At 45.3% G+C, this 19,673-nt stretch overlaps 1 long non-coding RNA gene across 3 annotated transcripts in view; it reads right to left on the bottom strand.

Annotated features, from left to right (window-relative positions):
• Positions 1-2,369: 2,369 nt before the first annotated feature.
• Positions 2,370-19,673, bottom strand: part of LOC140489151 (uncharacterized) — a 31,919-nt gene continuing 14,615 nt past the window's right edge. For 2 of the 3 annotated variants that reach the window (XR_011963103.1, XR_011963105.1), the window contains 2 exons: positions 13,877-13,983; positions 2,370-4,246 (listed from right to left, as the gene is read on the bottom strand). This is a non-coding gene — a long non-coding RNA (uncharacterized lncRNA). Of the gene's footprint in view, positions 4,247-13,876; positions 13,984-16,161; positions 17,490-19,673 lie in introns of all 3 variants that reach the window. The other variant, XR_011963104.1, reaches the window with a different exon arrangement.

Here is a 19,673-nt window from a genome sequence, read left to right as displayed (position 1 = left end):
CCCATGGCCTTTAGGGACTATCATTTCTGCAATTTAATCTCTCCTGCCTTCCCCCTTGTGACAGAGTGTCTTTTTGTCTTTGTCTCACCCCCACCTTGCTCACAACTTGTTACATTTCTGATGGTTCGCAGACCTCTGTGACTTCACTGCGCCCCCTGGGTCAGTGGCACGAGATTTGAATTCTCTTCCTCATGAGATAATCGGAAATCTTTCTGGCTGCAGTTTCCCCCAGATTTTATTTTGAAAAAAAAAAGAGGATTTGCGTCAAAGTCAAGTATTTGTGAGCCGTCATCCACAATCCTGAGCACTTAGACATAACATGTGACCCTCCCACAGATGTGCAGGTTTGATGAATTGGCTGTGCTAACATGGCCTGTAGTGTGTAGGTTAGGTGGGTTGGGTTAGCCATGCTAAATGTGGGGTTAAGGAGGTGGGGTGGGACAGCAGGTCATTGCAGACTCGATGGTCCGAATAGTCTCTTTGTGCGCCTAAGGGATTCTGTAATTCTAACTAGTTGTGATTGTTGTCACATTTTCCTAAGTCCAGGTTCATTCAACTCAGGTACACATGCTGCCTTCTGTGTTTCTGTGGGTGCTCACTCAATCCTTTCCTTCTGTTTTACATCAATTTCACACTGTATATGAGGGTGGGAATGAATGTGTAAATATAAATACTCCAACCGAAACCCCTCACAAGTCAGGAAATGTTTCTGCTATTAGCATCACTCACAACAGGAAAATAAAGGTTCAGTCCCAAATCTGACAGAAACACCGTGGTTATAATCACCAGGAAAAGCTTAACAGCTTAAAACTCTTTTCTTAAGAAAAGAGGAGGCTGAGAAACAACCTGGTACAAGTAGGAAGCTTTGTGTCTTTGTTTTCAGAGATTTGAGGTTGAAATCATTGGGTTGGAAGCATGTTTCATTGCCCCAGGTCATCAAAGGTGTTATCTAAATGTGCATCTTTCTTTCTGCCTATCTGTCTGAGTCAACAATCAGATGGATGTGTCATTGTCTGAGTGTTTTCCCAAATCCCTGATTGAATCTGCCTCCCCCCACAATCTCAGGTGCCAGCTGCCTCTAGTCCACCCCCATGGGCATGTTGAAGAGCATGACAGGAGAATGGATTGAAACCGGGAGTTCAATGCTAGAACAAAATAGGAAGAAGGAAATAAACTGGATTTTTGGATCCCAGGGGATACAGACTCCAGGATTAGTCCTTGTGGGCATTCCCGCAGTAACACGAGACAGCATTCCATGATGAGAGTTAAATCCGGGTGGCAGTAGAGGGAGCCACTGAACATGAGCAGGTTTAGTTCAAACACAGGAGGTTTGTTCAGTTAGTAACAGTGTGTTAGACATGGAGGTGAAGTGAGCAGTGAGGGGAAATGTTACCACAAGCTGCAGATGGATAACTTTCATTGGAACAGGAGGAAGCCATTCAGCCCTTCAACCCTGTTCTACCATTCAATAGATCATGGCTGATTTGTGGCCTAAGTTGCACTGTTCAAAACTCTCCAAACTCATCAATAAACTCCTCTGCAACAGACAAGATCAATATTCAAAAACGAAACATCTGAAAATGCTGGGAAATCAGGAAAAAAAACAGAAATTGCTGGAAAAAAATCAGCAGATCTGGCAGCATCTGTGTAGAGTGAACCTTTGGGTCCAGTGATGGGTCAGGTGACCACCTGCAGCTGACCATTCTGCCTTTTCTATAATACTCTCTGGAACAGGTTCTGGTGCGAGGGGAATAAGATTGTCAATAACAACTGAGAAAATAGGAGGACGTGCTCAATCAGAATAAAACCCATTTTGGTCTTTCACTTTTAAGTCAACTGCAAAAACTATTCATTATCATTTCAGAAATAAGATAATAGGTCAGAAATCAACTCTTCATGTCATTGGGTCTGAGAAACTGTTAATTCTGACCTGGTCCAGCCTACATGTGAATGCAGACATTGAGTAACGTGGTTGACTCTGAACCATCTCTTGGGCAGTTCGAATGAATGACAAATGCTGCCCCAGCAAGTGATGCCGTGATCCCACGAACAAACAAAACAAATCCAATCGCTGTGGTTACTTGTGAACTCGCCGGTGTTATTGGAAGAGGATGAATGGGAACGTTTATGGGGTGAAGGGAGTAGAATGGCATTCAGTGAGGTGATCCTTTGGAGAGCTGATGAGCCAATCAGTATTTTTTTGCGCAGTAACATTTCAGTGAATATTTCATTCTGAGCCCTCTAAGGAAATATCAGAGCAGGGTTTGTAAAGACGTCAGATTGAATGAGTGTCTCGGTGAACAAAAGTGAGACACAGATACAGAGAGGTTTTGGGATGGATTTAATTATATTTTATATATTTGCATAGTCATCAACATTACAGCAGTTAAAACTGGGAGTGTAATTAGAGCAGCAAATAAATCTTAAACATTTATGCAGCTAAAGGGGATGCTGGGTAAAGATACTGTAGTCAGTGTTTATTTTATTCCAGGCACACCAGCCAGAGAGCACATCCTTCCTGTATCTATCCTCTCGAGCTCTTGAAGATTTTTGTTCATTTGAAGTGTTTCATGTTTAGATACTCCAGAGAAGACAGCTTCAAGCTCCTCAATCTCTCCTGCCAGGGCAATGCTGCTGTTAGAATTCAATTCACTGGTGCATGTTACTGGCTGCTTCATGGACTGAAGTTTTCACATTCCCCTATGATTGTGTGGGCCCCCTCCAGATGCTCTGGTTTCCTCCAACAGTTCAAATATTTGTGGGTTAGGTGGATCAGTTGTGCGAAATTGTCCACAGTGCCCAGGATTGTGCAGACTCGGTGGATCAGCCATGGGAAATGCAGTGTTACAGGGATGGAGTGCTCCAGGTGGGATGCACTTTGGATGGTTGGTGGGGTTTGATGGGCCAATGCTCTCCTGCCACACTGTTGGGATTCTATTCTATGATTGAGGATAAAGCAGGATGTCCTTGGATAAGGAGCATGTGGTATGTATCAATGTTCTCGATGCCTTTAGATAGAGGTGGTCATCGCAGGGGATACAGTGCTTCATCTCCACTGCTGCCCCCTCACCCCTAACTCTACTTTGATTTGGCCCCTTCTCATTTTGCCATTTGTAATGGTTTGCTTTGCCCATAATGGGCTTTGTTTGTAAATATTCAATTGGTTACACGGGTGGTTTACTGCTGGTGATTATATATAAACAAAAACCCAAAATGGCATAATGATGAAGGTGGGAAGGTTGCTCAGCTGTGTGAGATAACACTTCTGGGTAGGAGAAATGTGGGGAAAAAGAATGCTTCAAAGCTCACAGAAGGAGAACTGAAAAGCAGTTAAATCAAACCAAAGGTTCAGACAGGGAGGGAATATTTCCCTGGAGTTTGAGTAACTGGAAAGTGATGGTGTCTGGGAATAGACAGCCTTTTGTTTTACAGGACGTTTGAAAGTTTTAAAAACTATCATATTCAGATAGCTTCATTTCTTTTCTTTTAGTTTTATTTATTGTGGAATAAATAGCTACAATATTTTAAAACCAAATTCACAAACCTTGTGTTAAAGACAAATGTTAAATAAAATCCATCAAACCATCTCTCACTGAAAACTGATGTGGAAGTGCAATCTCCTGGAGAATCCCTGTCCTGCCCACTTCTTCCTACCCGGGCTCCATGGCTATATACATACCTGGGAGATAGCAGGAGGCCATTCGGCCTTTCAATCCTGCTCCACCATTCAAGGGGATACAGCTAACAATGCAGCTCAATCTCCTGTTCCTGCTGGGTTCCAATCCCCTTTGATGACTTTACCTCAAAGAACTATATATAAATCCTCCTTTGGCTTCACTGCCTTTTGTTCCAGTTGCTTTGGTGTGTTACTGTGTGGGTGTAGGCGGGGGTAATGTGATGGTGCTGCCTCCTGGAGGATGCACTCAGCGTCCCTCATCATCCTGCAGTAACATCAACCGGGTTTCACCAACTAGAGATAGAAACTGTTTCCAGGATAAGGTCATCACTGGCTCAGCCAGCATTTATACCCCATCTCTCGTTACCCTTGAGAAGATGGTAGCGAGCTGCTGTCTTGAACCATTCACAGTCCATTTGGCGCAGATAGACCGACAATGCCGTGAGGAGAGTGTTGTAGGATTTTGGCCGAGTGATGCTCCATCTTTGGTTCTTCAAATGCTGGTTAACTTAATCACAATTGGCAATTGATGTTGAGATTTCAGTCTGCAAATCTTCACCATCTAGCACCCTGTATAAAGGAATATGTACAGATTAGAAATTCAGAACAGACAATTCTAGTTTCTCTGGAATATCTTTTTCCCCTTTCTTCCCCCAAAGCTGTAACCCTCCAGCCCACTTACACTCTCCCACCATTCTGACTCTACTACCCCCTAATGTACACCCTCCCCATTCTCATGAAGTTGTTGATAAACAGGTCTCTGCCACCACTTCCCGTCCCTGGTTAGAGTCTGCACCCTTTCTGGGTTCACTTCCTTTCCCTTCAGTTGCTGCAAGTCAATAATGTAACAGCAGAATGAAACAAAAGGAAACAGACAGGGAGATGGCAGATCCTGGACAGAAGAGGAACCTTCAGTCTGGGAGAATGGGTCACATCTTTCTTTGTTTCCCATTGGTCAATTCCAGTGTTATGACAAGTTGGGAATGTAACTTGGTCCCATGTGGGTGTGGTGACACTTTGACCCTCCAACAGATCAATATTACAAGCAAATACGTTCCTCCTCCAGACAATCAGAGTGTGAAATACTTTCCACTAGTTACCCCAAAGCACATGCTCCCAAACCCACCCACATTCTGTACTTGTGCAGTGCCAGGTTTTCCCACAGACGTGTGGTCCCTGCCTCGGAATTTGGGATTTGCAGTTCTCATGCAGCCACTGGAGACCTGTCTCTGGAATGTGAATGAAAAGTGTGGGATGGAGGATGTTGTGTATCGGATCCCCATTCAGACACACGGGACATGTGGGCTGTCACTGAGATTTATTGAGACATCCGCTTAGACAATCTGATTTCTGATGTAAGGAACATAGATTCAGCCAATTGGGGGATAGGGAGGTTAATAAGGCGCAGTAGGTTTTAAGCAGAGGTGGCTCAGTGGTTAGCAATGCTGCCTCACAGCGTCAGGGACCTTAGGCGACTGTGTGGAGTTTACACATTCTCCCCATGTTTGCATGGTTTCGTGCAGTTCTCCAGTTTCCTCACACAGTCCAAAGATGTGCAGGTTAGGTGAATTGCCCATGCTAAATTGCTGATAGTGTCCATGCACGTGCCGGTTAGACAATTAGCCATGGGAAATGCAGGGTTACAGGGAATGAGTGGGTCTGAATGGGATGGTCATCATAGGGTTGGTGTGGACTCGATGGACGAATACCCTGTTTCTGCACTATAGGGACTCTATTCTATTCTCATGAAGAAGAATGTACTTGTCTCGATGTGTTGAGAATCTGTGGAATTCCCTTTTCAAAATGCGCTGGATGCCAGGACAATAAGCCAATTTAATGAAGAGATACAGATGTTGAATTTGCAATGAGATGAAGGGCGAGAGAGAGCAGGCGGGAAAATCCAGCTGAGACCGATGTGAACTCAATCATCACCGTATTAAATGGTGGAGCTGGTTCTCCTGTGCCCAGGGCTTATCTTCTTACGGTAATACCTGGAAAGCTGAATCCAAAACACACCACCTTCACCAAAGGAGATTTTCGGAAAATGACAGATAGTCAGGTGGATTAGCATACCAAGCTTAGATAGTGAGGAAGTGTGTAGGGGGTAATGATTTTGCAATTTTAAACTGAGGGGAGACAGTGATTTATGGTTTTAGATTGCGTCGTACATTCACACCGTCCAGAATACTCTGTTGTGATTATCTATCCTGTACTTTATTACAAAGCCAAGGTCACTGACAATGAAAACTAAAACACCCAGGAAACATCGTCTCACCTTGTAATCTGATAAAAGAATTCTGAGAAGTCTGGTTGAACTCAGAACAATATGGAAAGCTGGAAGATTAAATTCAATTCCAAGATCAGTGCTTAAACAAAAGGAGACGACAATAGGATGTGGCAGAAGTTGGCAAATGTAGACTGGAAACAAAGACTTTATGGTGGGAAAGTTGACGGACAGTGCGGGAATATCAAAGCAACTTTTCGAAGTGCTCAGCAAAAGTATATATCAGGGAAAAGGAAGGATTGTAGGAAAAGGAGTAATCTGCCATGGGTGGGTGGGGGGGGGGGGCTCAGGAAATAAGGGAGACTATCAAACTGAAATAGAATGCATACAGATTGGCAAAGACCATGGAGATTAGAAAAACTTTAAAGATCAACAGAAAGCGAGATGGAATTGGGGGAGAAAAGTGATGAGTAGCTACACCCAGGGCCAGAATAGCAGTTTACCCTGCTAGAGGGGAACCTATTGTTCGGGGAACATATGGCCTCTAATTGTTGAAGCACTTATCTGTTACCAAAGAGATAATCCTGATCAAATTAAAAATCACAGCACACTCCAAAAGCTTGTACTGCCAAATAAACCTGTTGGACTATAACCTGGTGATGTGTGATTTTTTTAACTTTGTCCACCCCACCCCAACCCCGGCTCCTCCACATCAGAATCCTGATAGATACCCCACTGAAACTGAAGTGCCTGTCAGATACTTGAGGGAGCCATGGGGGCCTGGGGGAGGGGTGTGTGGTTTAACCACAAAGTGCTGAACTGAAGTAGACTTTCTAACTGCCGTTGCCATGGAGATAATACTGAGAGACAGTCTCTATTCAAAGTCCCAAACGACAAAGGTTTAAGAATGGGAGTGGCACATCGGACAGGTGGGGAGTTACCTGATGCTGCCTGGAGGTGTTTTGCATGTACACTATCCATGTAACTGCCATGTCTCATCAATAAAGACTCAAAGAAGACCTCTCAGAGTTCTGTGCCCAGTTATTCCTATCCAGCAGGGTTCAGGAATATGAGCACACAGCAGTCAGTCTTCACAGTGGAGGATATGAAGAACATGCCAGTAATTGATAAGGAGACTGAGGAAGGTGAGGACCTAGATAATAACCATTATCATGAAAGAGTTAGAGCTGGGCAAGCTAATGGAGCTAAAGGTACACAAGTCTCCTTGCCCCGATGGAATACATCCCAGGATACCAACAGAGTTAGGGGGAGAAATAGCAAATGCACTTAGAGTTATAGAATCTGACAGCAGAGACAGGCCATTTGGCCCAAACTGGCCCATGCCGACCAGAATGTCCATCCACGCTAACCCCATTTCCCTGCACTTGGCCCATTTGCTTCTGACCCTTTCCTATCCATGTATTTGTCCAAATGTCTTTTACCTGTTGAGAGTGTTCCTGCCTGAACCACTTCCACTGGCAGCTCATTCCATATACATACCACCCTGTGTGTAAAACAGTTGCCACTCAGCTTCCCTTTTATTCTTTCTCCTCTAACCTTAAACTGATCCAATCAAGCCGTCCAATCCTCGAGTTCCTGGGAAAAAGACTGAGTGCATTATCCATGCACCTTATCCATGCCTCTCATGGTCTTATACAATTCTAAAAAAGAACCCCCTCAGTTTCCTCTGCTCTAAATGTAAAATCCTCACTTGTCCAACCTCTCCCTATAACTCAGACCCCTGAGCCCTGGCAACATCCTTGTAAATTGTTCTGCACTTTTTACAGTTTAATAACTGAAACCTCCATTACATTCCTCATATTCCCAGTATTTCCCCGCGGGGCTGGAACCGACGGGACAATGCCAATGGATTACAATCCATGATCGAGAATGAACTCCTTTACAACAATCCCCTTTTCATAGTGTTCCCCATGGTGCAGGTATCCTTGTGTCTTTCTGGTTGTATGGTTAATTAAAGACTTGTCCTTCTACAAAGCAAAGTTGTGGCTTAATTGTTCCTGGAAAATGTGCCATGATTTTCCAGACTTTCAAAAACAAATGAACTCTCTCTCCACACTCACCACGCTGACATGGACTTGGCTGTGTCTCAGTACTTTTGCAGTCACACTGACATTTGAAATATTCGCCCACGGACAGAATGCACACCTTTCCTTCCAGATGAAAAGGCCAATGATATTCAGATCGGCTCGGATCAAGTAACTATCAGATCTGAACATGAAGTTCAATTTGAATTTCTCATCCGCAAATCCACCCTTTCAGTACCATACAACAGAGCACACAAGTTACCACTGTTAATACAAGATGGAAATTCATAAGACAATTGTAGTATTAAACTGTAGTTTCCTTGTTTCCCCCAAAGCTTTAAACATCAGTCTCACAATTTCTCTCTTCTGTGAACTGAAATCCAAACCAATCCCCCCACTCCTTTCCTCCCCACCCAGTTCTCACACACTCTCTTCGAATTCAGTTTCCTAGCTCCTGATGAGAACCATCCTGCATACACTGCTTCCTGCACGCTCTGGCCAAGACCCATCTGACTAAAATGAGCCAAATTAGAATTCTAATTGCAGGCCCATCCTTGTCCCTTTCCATAACAACCCTGAATCTTCACAAAAGAGTTCTGATAACTTTCTGCAAAACGCTGCCCCACTGATAGTCTGATCACATGTCAGGGGAGCAAGAGAAGGGGCCATTCCCCTGGGTCCTGCTCCCAGAGGGATGAAGCTGCTAATGATAGATTAATCCCTCACACCCACAGCCTCCTTCCCAGGTACTGACCTATACTGTGCATACTCCCACAATTGGCCAGCACTGCGCCCGTGCACTTGTCTTCCCTCCGACAGCACGTGCTCCCGATCATACAGGAGTCCGGGTGATTGACAGCAGCTGCTGCCCAATATATCAGAATCCCGACAGTATGGAAACAGGCCCTTCGGCCAAACAAGTCCATACTGACCCTGCAAACAGTAACTTACACAGACCCATGCCCCCAAACTCATGTAACTAATACTATGGGCAATTTCGAATGGCCAATTCACCTGCCCTGCACATCTTTGGATTGTGGGAGCAAACCCGCTCAGACACGAGGAGAATGAGCAAACTCCACACAGACAGTCGCCGTGGCCGGAATCGAACCTGGGTACCTGGTGCTGTGAGGCAGCAGTGCCAACCACTGAGCCGTCTCTGTCGACGGGAGGGGGCGGGGCTGGAGGACTGGGACAATGGGATTGTAAACAATGAATGAATGTGGAGGACACTGGAGGATGGACAGGTCAGTGAGGGACAGGATCAGTGCAGCAGCAGGAGGGGATCCTGGACAAACTGAGCAATGGGAGAGTCTGACAGGAGAGAAACTACAGGAAGGTTCTGTTTGGAGACTCAGGCAGGGACAGCTGGGAGACAGTATGGCCTGGTGGTTTGGGCAGGTTTACTAATCAGCCTCTTCAAAGATGTTGTTACTCAACTCTGAGCCTGATCCTCCTAGTCCAGAGGTAAGGACACTTACACTATTTCCTGGTGGGCAAGGGGTACAGGGACTGCCTTTCAAGAGGAACTCACCTGTGTTGGTGACATTAACAAGACTCAATACAGACTCTCTGACAAAATGCTGGTGTACTTGAACCTCATCCAGAATATTAACACCTATAACTGGGCAACGCAAACACCAATGTACAGAGTTCAATCCTGGATACCAATAACAGCTTTGTGCATGGGAAATTATATCTCATGAATTTGACTCAGTTTTTTTGAAGAAGTAGCAAAGAGGATTGCTGAGGTCAGAACATGGACTTCAGTAATGTGTTCGACAAGGTTCCTCATGGGAGCCTGGTCAGCAAGGTTAGATCGCATGGAGTACAGAACTGTCCCGAAGGTAGAAGGCAGAGGGTGCTTTTCAGGCTGGAGGCCTGTGACCAGTGGAGTGTCACAAGGATCGGTGCTGGATCCACTACTTTTCGTCATTTTTATCCATGATTTGGTTGTGAACATAAGAGGTATTGTAAGTAAGTTTGCAGATGACACCAAAATGGGAGGTGTAGTGGACAGTGAAAAAGATTACCTCAGAGTACAAGGGGATCTGGATCAGATGGGTGAATGGACTGAGGAGTTCAGTTTAGAAAAATGCAAGCTGCTGCATTTTGGAAAAGCAAACTTTAGCAGGACTTATACAGTTAATAGTAAGTTCCTGGGGAGTGCTGCTAAACAAAGAGTCCTTGGAGTGCAGGTTCATAGTTCCTTGACAGTAGAGTAGCAAGTAGATAGGATAGTGAAGGCGGCAGTTGGTCTGTTTGTCTTTATTGGTCAGAGCATTGAGTATAGGGGTTGGGAGGTCATATTGCGGCTGTACAGGACATTGCAAAAGTTGCCGAATCAATATTCCATCGAATTCTGTTCTCCTTCCTATCAAATGGATGTTCTTAAACTTTAAAGAGATCAGAAAAGAATTATAGCATGTTGCCAGGGTTGGATAGACTTTTTTCCCTGGAGCGTCAGAGGCTGAATGGTGACCTGAAAGAGATTTTTAAAATCAGGCTGGGCATGGATAGGGTAAATAGACAAGATATTTGCCCTGCAGTGGGGGAGTACAGAACTAGGGGATTGGGAGGGAGGATAGGCAGACAGGACGTGGGTGGATCGAGGGGGGTGGGACAGAAATGGGTGGGGAAAGAGAGGGGGATAGAGAGGGGTGGCACAGAGACGGGTCGGGACAGAAAGTGGGTTTAGAGAGGAGGAGAACGTGGGGGGTGCGACTGACAGAAAGGGGGAACAGACCTGGGGGGGGTGGGGGAGGCAACCAACAAAGTGGGGAAGAGATGGGAGAGGGGAAGGGAGTGGGGGAAATAGGCTGACAGAGGGGGAGGGGAACAGGCTGATTGGGAGGGGGGGAAGAGGAGGAACAGACCGACGGGGGGGGAACAACAGGCTGACAGAGGGAGGGGGGACAGACAGAGTGGGGGGAGACCTGGGGGAGCAGACGGGGGAAACAGAGGTGGAAGATGGAGAGTTATTTTATAGATCTACAACTCCATCCTGTTCCTGTTTTCTCCTCCTCACCTTAATTCCCTCTGAAGGGCTCAGAACAACTGCATAGTTCTTGGAATGGAGAATTTCAGGGAGATCAGGTGCTGAACGTGGCATTTGGGACACTAACATTGAATGGAATGTGCTGATTCGATTCGATTCAACTGTCTGTGTGGTGGTTGCACATTCTCCCTGTGTGTCTGCGTGGGCTTCCTCTGGGTGCTCTAAATTTCCTCCCACAAATCCAAAGACATGCAGGTTAGCTGGATGAGCTTTGGGTAATGGTAGGTTACAGAGTTAGGGTGGAATGCTGTTCCGATGGTTGGTATGGTCCCATGGGCCGAAAGGCCTGCTTCCACACTGTAGGGATTCTGTCACTGAGTATAGGGGTTAGGAGGGCACGTTGTGGCTGAGTAGGGCATTGGGGAGGCCAGTTTTAGAATACTGTATTCAATTGTGGTCTCCCTGATTTCAGAAAGATGTTACCAGAAAAGGACTCAACCTCTTAATGACAAGTTCCTGGGAAGTGTTGACAGACAAACAGACCGTGAAGTGTGGGTTGATAGTTCCTTGAAAGTGTGGTTGAAGGTAGACAGGTTGGTGAAGGTGGTATGCGGTATGCTCGCTGTTATTGGGCAGTGCATTGAGTTTAGGAGTTGGGAGATCATGTTTCGTTTTTGTACGGTTTATTGGCTCGGCCACTTTTGGAATCCCCAGACTGCTTTCAATTCCAGTCTCCCTGTTACAGGAAAGATGTTGGGAAACTTGCAAGAGTTCAGAATGGTTTTTCCAGGGTGTTGCCAGTATTGGAACGTTTGAACCATAGGGAGAGGCTGAATAGGCTGAGGCTATTTCCCTGCAGCACTGGACACTTTAGGTGGCTTTATCGAACTTTATAAAATTATGAGGAGCAATGTTAGGGTGACTAGTCATGGTTTCTTTTTTTCCCCCAGAGTAGGGGAGACCAAACAAATGTGAATCTTTTTTCCAAGGTTGAAAAGACAAATTCTAGAAGACAGATGGCAAGATTAAAGGATATGAAAACTGAACAAACTGAAGATGCTGTAAACCAGGAAGAGAAAGAAGTTTCTGGAAAGGTTCAGCAGGTCTAGCAGCATCTGTGAAAAGAAATTAGAGTTAACGTATCTGAGGAAGGGTGACCAGACCCGAAACTTTAACTGATTTTTCTTCACAGATGCTGCATGACCTGCTGAGCATTTCCAATAACATCTGTGCAGGATTAAAGGGAGTGGTTTGGAGTATATACCTCAGAGGAACTTTATAAAGTGCGAGTGAGACCACATCTGGAGTAATGACAGACGTTTTGGTCCCTTTATTTAAGGAAATACGTCATTTCATCAGAGGCATTTCACAGAAGTTTGACTGGGATGAACCCTGGTTTGCAGGGATTATCTTTTAAGAAAATGCTGAAGAAGTTGGGACTCTACTCACTGGATTTGGGAAGAATGAGAGGGGATCTCATTGTAACATGTCGGATTCTTAAGGAGTTTGACAGGGTAAATACTGAGAGGATGTTTCCCATCATGAGGGAGTCTGGAACCAGATTCTGGGATAGTCGTGGAATCACAGGTTCTGTTTTGGATTCGTCAAGTTTAAGGCAACACCGACACAGGTCAGGGGTTTCAGTAGCAATGGAGCTGGGGTGAGGTGGAGACAAACAACATTTTAAGAGATTGGAATTCCTGGTGTTTGTGATTGTGTAGATATCTGATCAGAAGGTCACCTTGGGGTCAGATATGAGAGCAATATTGTCAAGAGTGTAGTTCTGCCTCAGACAGTTCCCAGGGAGAGGGAGGGGCTCAGCAGTAAGGGAAAGTAATTTGTAATAGCAACTGAAGGCAATGGGTTTAACCATTGCAACGTTCCGTTGCAGGAAATTGCAGCCAATCGCGTAGCGGGAGTGTGATGAGCAGTTTGATAACTTAGTAATGGAGAGGGATGATGGGGAGGGAGAGCTGGGCATTGTCAATGTACATGTTAAACCTAACACGGTGCTTTTGGACAATATCACCTCCTGGCAGTATGTAGGTGAGAAACAGGAGGGACCAAGGAGAGATCCTTAAGGGACACCAAATACAAGGAATTCAGAAAGGAAAGGGAGAGTCGGGATGGAGTAGGTTTTTGCATAAACGGTGGGGTCAAATATTAATTTGTAGCAGAATGGGAGAGAAGGACATAACCAGAAAAGACAGACAGCCAGAACAAGGAACAATATCTGTGAATTGGGGAGGGGGAGTGATGAGGAGGAGGAGCAGCCCAACTCCAAAAGCACTATTCCTACATCAGTGACATCACCCAACTCCACCCTGGTCTCAGCTCATTTACTGAAATACTCGTCCATCCCAGTGTTATCTCCAGACTTCATTATCCAAACACAGTCCTGGCCAGCCTCCCACATTCAACTTACATGTAATCTCAAGAGTATCTAAAACCCGACTGCCCAAGTGCTCACTTGGACCAAAACTTGTTGATCCATCAAAAGGCTCCTATTAACAAGCAACAATTTAAAATTCTCACCCTTGATGTAATTCCTGGCTGTGAACATCCCTGTCTCCCTGCACCACACAACCTGTGCGATCCCGACAACTCATTTTCTTTCAGACTCCCAACGATGTGTTTATTCATTGCTTCACCTGTCTGGCTGTTTCTACTGTTGCCAAGGCGACACGGTTTGGAATTCCCACCCTAACCCCCTCAGACCTGCTTTCCACCTTTAAGGTACTCCTGAAAACCTGCTTATTTGGCAATTCTTTTGGTCACCTGACCTAATATCCCCATCTGTGGCCTCATGTCAGAAGTTCTCAATAGTATTTCTGTGGAATTATAGCATGATAAAAAAACAAACTGTTGTTGATTTGCACATTCATTGTCAACTCTTCAATGTTACTGAGTGAATAATCTATAACAGCTCTTACCCAACCACATTGTGGGAGCATCTTCACCACACGAACTGCAGCTGTACAAGGAAGTCAAACATCACCTTCTCCACAGGCAATGGGGCTTTGGCACTGATCACTGGTATCTGTGGAGGGAGAAACACAGTTGATATTTGAGGGAGTGCAAAATGAATTATAGGGAGGGAAAATGGTGCAGAATTTGGATTTTGAAATTTGTGTTTTACAACGTGCACTAAGTTCTGTAAAACCTCTCATCCCATACCATGAAAATTTCCTTCTCTTCCGGGTCAATAGGTCTTTCCTTTCCCCTGCCCTTCACCTTCACACATTTCCAATGCCTTGGTCACAACAACAGTGTGCTGTCAGTGAAGTTTATCACGTGGTTGAGTATTGTCCCGCTCCTCATTCACTCCGATTGATTGAAGGACCAACCAGCACCTCTAGCCCCTGTTCCCCCACTCTTATTGGTCCTGCGCTGACATCAATAATCCGAGGCCCATTGTGGGCTGGAGCATGCTCAGTGCTTCCTGATTTTGCTGCTGTTCATCAGGTTTGAGAGAGAGAGAGAGAGAGAGGGCTCATCCCTGTTTCTCCTGATGTCAGACAATAACAACAACTACCTGCATTGTATGGGGCCTTTCACATTGACAAATCTCCTAAAATGCTTCAGGAATGATGGAAATGTTGATTAAAGAGAACAATTTTTAGATACATCATTAAAGCGGACAGAGGGGGTTAGGGAAGATATTCCAAAGGTTTATGTCCTCGGCAGCTCCAATCGTGGAGTGATATAGGTTGGCAACAGCTTACAATGGAGACAGTTAGTGGCTAACCATAAGTTAACAACCTCATGTCGTAGCCCCCTACCCCACACACCAGGCCTCGTTCTCACAGCCTGCCATTACACACTACCTATGGTTAGACACTAACAGTCTCCATTAACAGCTCATCACCCTCCCCCAGCCAGAACGTTATCCACTCCTTTACCCAACCGTTCTTCTCACTCTATCCCCACCTATCCTTTCCTCCTTTTATCCTCCCCCCACACTAACTTCTGCACATAAACTGACATTTTTTTCTCAGTAACATCTGTTCTGAGGAAGGGACACTGAGTCTGAAACTTTAACTCTGATTTCTCAGCACAGATACTGCCAGACCTGCTGAGCTTTTCCAGAACCTCCTGGTTGTTGTTTCTGATTTACATCTTTCACAGTTCTTTTGGTTCTAATTTACCGGGAGTTGGTAATTCAGGTCCCACAGCCTCTGTCCCAGTCTCTGCTGTCTCTCCCAACCCCAAACAGTGACACTGCACCTGCACAGCTCATGGACAGGTGTTGTCTTGCTGGCCACACCCCTCATTCAATCCCTTTGGCTGCAGGACCACACAGATTCTCCTCCCATTGGTCTGGAGCTGCCGTCAATCAGCCGGGCCCCATTGTGATAAGAGCGGAGGGCTGATCCCTCTCTCTGCCCTGGGATGAGATTCATCATTCACAGTGAATGGGGCAGTATCAAAGAGCAAAGGGCCTGGGGGCTATTCAGCCCATTGGGGCTGTACTCTCTCCCTCTGGAGATGCTGCAAATCTGTCCCAAGTCCCCTGCCTTGTGCCCATAGCCCCCCAAATCTTTCCTGAAAAAGTAAAATTCCAAGTCTGTTTCAGAATACCTGCTGAATCTGTGTCGTTCAGACTGTTCCAGATCTCAGAACTTACTGAGTAAAATAGTGTTCACATTTTCACCTTGTATTATTTGCCAATTACTTGAAAGTAGTTACTAAAAATTGTGACAGTGTTCACAATTCCTCTCTCTCTGTGCAAATTCAAGACCTTGGAACCAAATCTGCTTCAGATCGAAATCACTGCTTCACCTTCTCAGCTCCAAGGATAATTATCTGTGCTTCAGCTAGCTCTCCACAAAATAGAGGAATGCATCTTAATTTATTGAGATCAAAGAAACAGACCTTCAGTCCAATTCGTCCGTGCCAACAAGGAATCCTAAACTAATGGATTACCATTTACCGTCTATTGGCCTGTATCCATCAAAACCCTTCCTATTCATGTACCCAATTGGAAGCCTTTTAAATGTTGTGATTTTATCAGCCTCCACTACTTCATCTGGTAGCCCCTCCCATACACACGTCACACTCAGCTTGAAAACGTTGCCATTGAGATCCCTTTTAAATGTTTCCCCTCTCAACTTCAACCCAGGTGCTCTAGTTTTGAACCGACCTAACCTGAGGAAATAGGACCCGCTGCCCACCTTATTCACACCCCTCGTGATTTTATAAATCTCCATGAAGTCACCTATCAGTCTTTGAATCTCCAGAGAAAATAGCCCCAGCCTATTCAGCCTCTGTTGTGGTTCTGTTTGCCGAGCTGGGAATTTGTCTTGCAAATGTTTCGTCCCCTGTCTAGGTGATATCCTCAGTGCTTGGGAGCCTCCTGTGAAGCGCTTCTGTGCTGTTTCCTCCGGCATTTATAGTGGCCTGTCTCTGCCGCTTCCAGTTGTCAGTTCGAGCTGTCTGCTGTAGTGGCCGGAATATTGGGTCCAGGTCGATGTGTTTGTTGATAGAGTCTGTGGATGAGTGCCATGCCTCTAGGAATTCCCTGGCTGTTCTCTGTTTGGCTTGCCCTATAATGGTAGTGTTGTCCCAGTCGAATTCATGTTGCTTGTCGTCTGTGTGTGTGGCTACTAAGGATAGCTGGTCGTGTCGTTTCGTGGCTAGTTGGTGTTCATGCATACGGATCGTTAACTGTCTTCCTGTTTGTCCGATGTAGTGTTTTGTGCAGTCCTTGCATGGGATTTTGTACACTACATTAGTTTTTCTCATGTTGGGTATCGGGTCCTTCGTTCTGGTGAGTTGTTGTCTGAGCGTGGCTGTTGGTTTGTGTGCTGTTATGAGTCCTAGTGGTCGCAGTAGTCTGGCTGTCAGTTCAGAAATGCTCCTGATGTATGGTAGTGTGGCTAGTCCTTTGGGTTGCGGCATGTCCTTTTTCCGTTGTCTCTCCCTTTGGCATCTGTTGATGAAATTGCGAGGGTATCCGTTTTTGGCAAATACCTTGCATAGGTGTTCCTCTTCCTCTTTTTGCAGTTCTGGTGTGCTGCAGTGTGTTGTGGCCCTATTGAATAGTGTCCTGATGCAACTTCGTTTGTGTGTTGGGGTGGTTGCTTTCATAGTTTAGGACTTGGTCTGTGTGTGTGGCTTTCCTGTAAACCTTTGTGGTGAATTCTCCGTTCGGTGTTCTCTGTACCATCACGTCTAGGAAGGGGAGTTGGTTGTCCTTTTCTTCCTCTCTAGTGAATCAGATTCCTGTGAGTGTGGCATTGATGATCTGGTGTGTGTTCTCTATTTCTGTGTTTTTAATTATTACAAAGGTGTCATCCACGTATCTGACCCAGAGTTTGGGTTGTATTTGTGGTAAGACTGTTTGTTTTAACCTTTGCATTACTGCTTATGCTATGGGTCCAGAGATCGGTGAGCCCATGGGTGTTCCGTTGATTTGTTCGTATATTTGGTTGTTGAATGTGAAGTGTGTTGTGAGGCACAGGTCCAGTTGTTTAAGTATGCCGTCTTTGTTGATAGGTTCACCGTCCTGCTGTCTGTTATGTCTGTCCAGCAGGTTGGTATTGGCTAATGGTGGAAATGAGAAATGAGAATTGGTCATCACTTTGATATGACTGCACTACAGGCCCTCAATAGTCAGCGGGAAATTGAGCAGTAAATATTTCAGGCAATCTCAGATATCTGTAAGAAGGATAGGGTTGTAATGGTCGGGGATTTTAATTTTCCAAACCTAGGCTGGGACTGCCAGAGTGTTTGGAGGTTGGATGGGAGGGATTCGTTAGGCACGTTCAAGAAAATTGTCCCAGTCAGAATGGAAATGGTCAGACTGCAGGAAGGGGTAAAACCGGACCTCCCCTTGGGAAACAAGTAAGGGAAAGGGACAGAGGTGTTAGTAGGGGAACACTTTGGAAAAGTCACAACAATCGTATTAGTTTGAAAATAGTGATGGAAAAGAACATGGCTGGTCCACAAGTTAATGATCAAAACTGGCCTTGCCTGAATCCAGAAGATATGAGTCAAGAGCTTTTAACAATCGCTTGTGGAGGCTATTTGCAGGTAAAGGGACGTCAGGCAGGTGGGAAGCGTTCAAAAGAGAGATAAAATGAGAGTTCAGTGCCAGCATATTCCTGTTCGTGTGAAGGATAATGCTGATGCAAGTGAGAAACACTGGATGACTGGTGATATACAGGTTCTGGTCCAGAAAAAGGGGCCAGGTGTCACGTATAGCCAGCTGGATTAAGGGAATCCCTTCAAGAACACTACGGGTGAAGTAATACACTTAAGTGAGAGATCACGTGGGGCCAAAGAGGACCACAGAAAGCTCTGGCAGATCAAACTGAGGAAAGTACAAGCATATTAACAACAGAACATTAAACACGGATTGAATATGGTTTAATGGGGCCAACCAAGTGTGGAACCAGAAGAGATGGCTGAGATCCTAAATGAAAATTTCACTTTTCAACTTACTGTGAGGAAAAACTGGGCAACTCAGGGAAATAAACAGTGATGTCTTCAAAAGAGTCCGCATAATAGAACAGGAGGTGCTGGAGGTTTTTAAATGCATAAATGGTAGACAAATCCCTGGGAGCTAATCAAGTATATCCCTGGATATTGTGGGAAACTCAGGAAGAAATTGTGGGGTCCCATAAAGAGATTTGTCTATCACTGACAGCCACAGGTGATGAGCTGGAAGCCTGGAGGGTGGCTAATATTTTGCCAGTCCTCAGGAAAGGCTGTGAGGAAAAGCCAGGGACATCAACGCCAATTAGCTTGATGTCAGTGATGCATACGTTGTTGGAAGCGATTCCGCTGAACAGGAATTACATGCATTTGCAAAGGCAAGGATTGTTTAGGGATAGACAGCACAGCTTTGGAACGCTGCGTAGAATTCTGATCCTCGCGATTTAAGAAGCATTTACTGATGCTGTAAATGGAGCAAAGATTGACGAAGACGTTACTGATACTGGAGGGTTTGACAAAATCCGAGAGGCTGGATAAGCTGGAAAGCAACATTGGGCGGGGTGGTGTCGTTGGGGGGAGGGGGGGAGTGAGGGTGAGATAGATTTGGCACATAAGTTTAAGGAGAATGCAAAAGAATTTTCCACAGCACACAAGGACAAAAAAGCAACTGGACAGACAAAAGGGTCCCCGAAAGATCAGTGAGGCCATCCAAATGTGGAACCACAGGAGATGGGCGAGACCCGAAATGAATATTTCATGTCAGAACATACTGTGGACAAAGACTAGGAAACAAAGGGAAAGAAACCGTGATGTCTTGTACAAAGTCCCCATTACAGAAGACCTAGTACTGGAGGTCTTAAAACACAAAGGTAGAGAAAGCCCCAGGTCTTGAACAAGTGTATCCCAGTACATTGTGGCAAAGTAGTGTTGGGAACGTTAACAGAAATACATATATCATCATTCTTTGTATTTCCACTGGGCGGAGATGGCTGAGAGGTGACCTCATAAAGGTTTATAAAACAATGATGGTTACAGGTAAGTTGATTAGCCAACGTCTTTACCCCAGGGTAGTGGAGTTCATAACTAGAAGGGATTGAACTACAGAAGAAGGAGGTGTTAGCAATTCTGCAAAGTGTAAAGCTAGCTAACTCCCCTGGGCTGGATAGGATTTATCCTCATATTCTCTGGGAAGCCAGGGAGGCGACTGCTACGTCTTTGGGTTTGATCTTTATGTTGTTATTGTCTACAGAGATAGTGCCAGAAGGATGGAGGATCCAAATATTGTCCCCT

The sequence above is a fragment of the Chiloscyllium punctatum genome, chromosome 18, assembly GCF_047496795.1.
Source record: "Chiloscyllium punctatum isolate Juve2018m chromosome 18, sChiPun1.3, whole genome shotgun sequence".
In the NCBI taxonomy this organism is placed as follows: Eukaryota; Metazoa; Chordata; class Chondrichthyes; order Orectolobiformes; family Hemiscylliidae; genus Chiloscyllium; species Chiloscyllium punctatum.
This window is presented reverse-complemented; position numbering and strand designations above follow the sequence as displayed.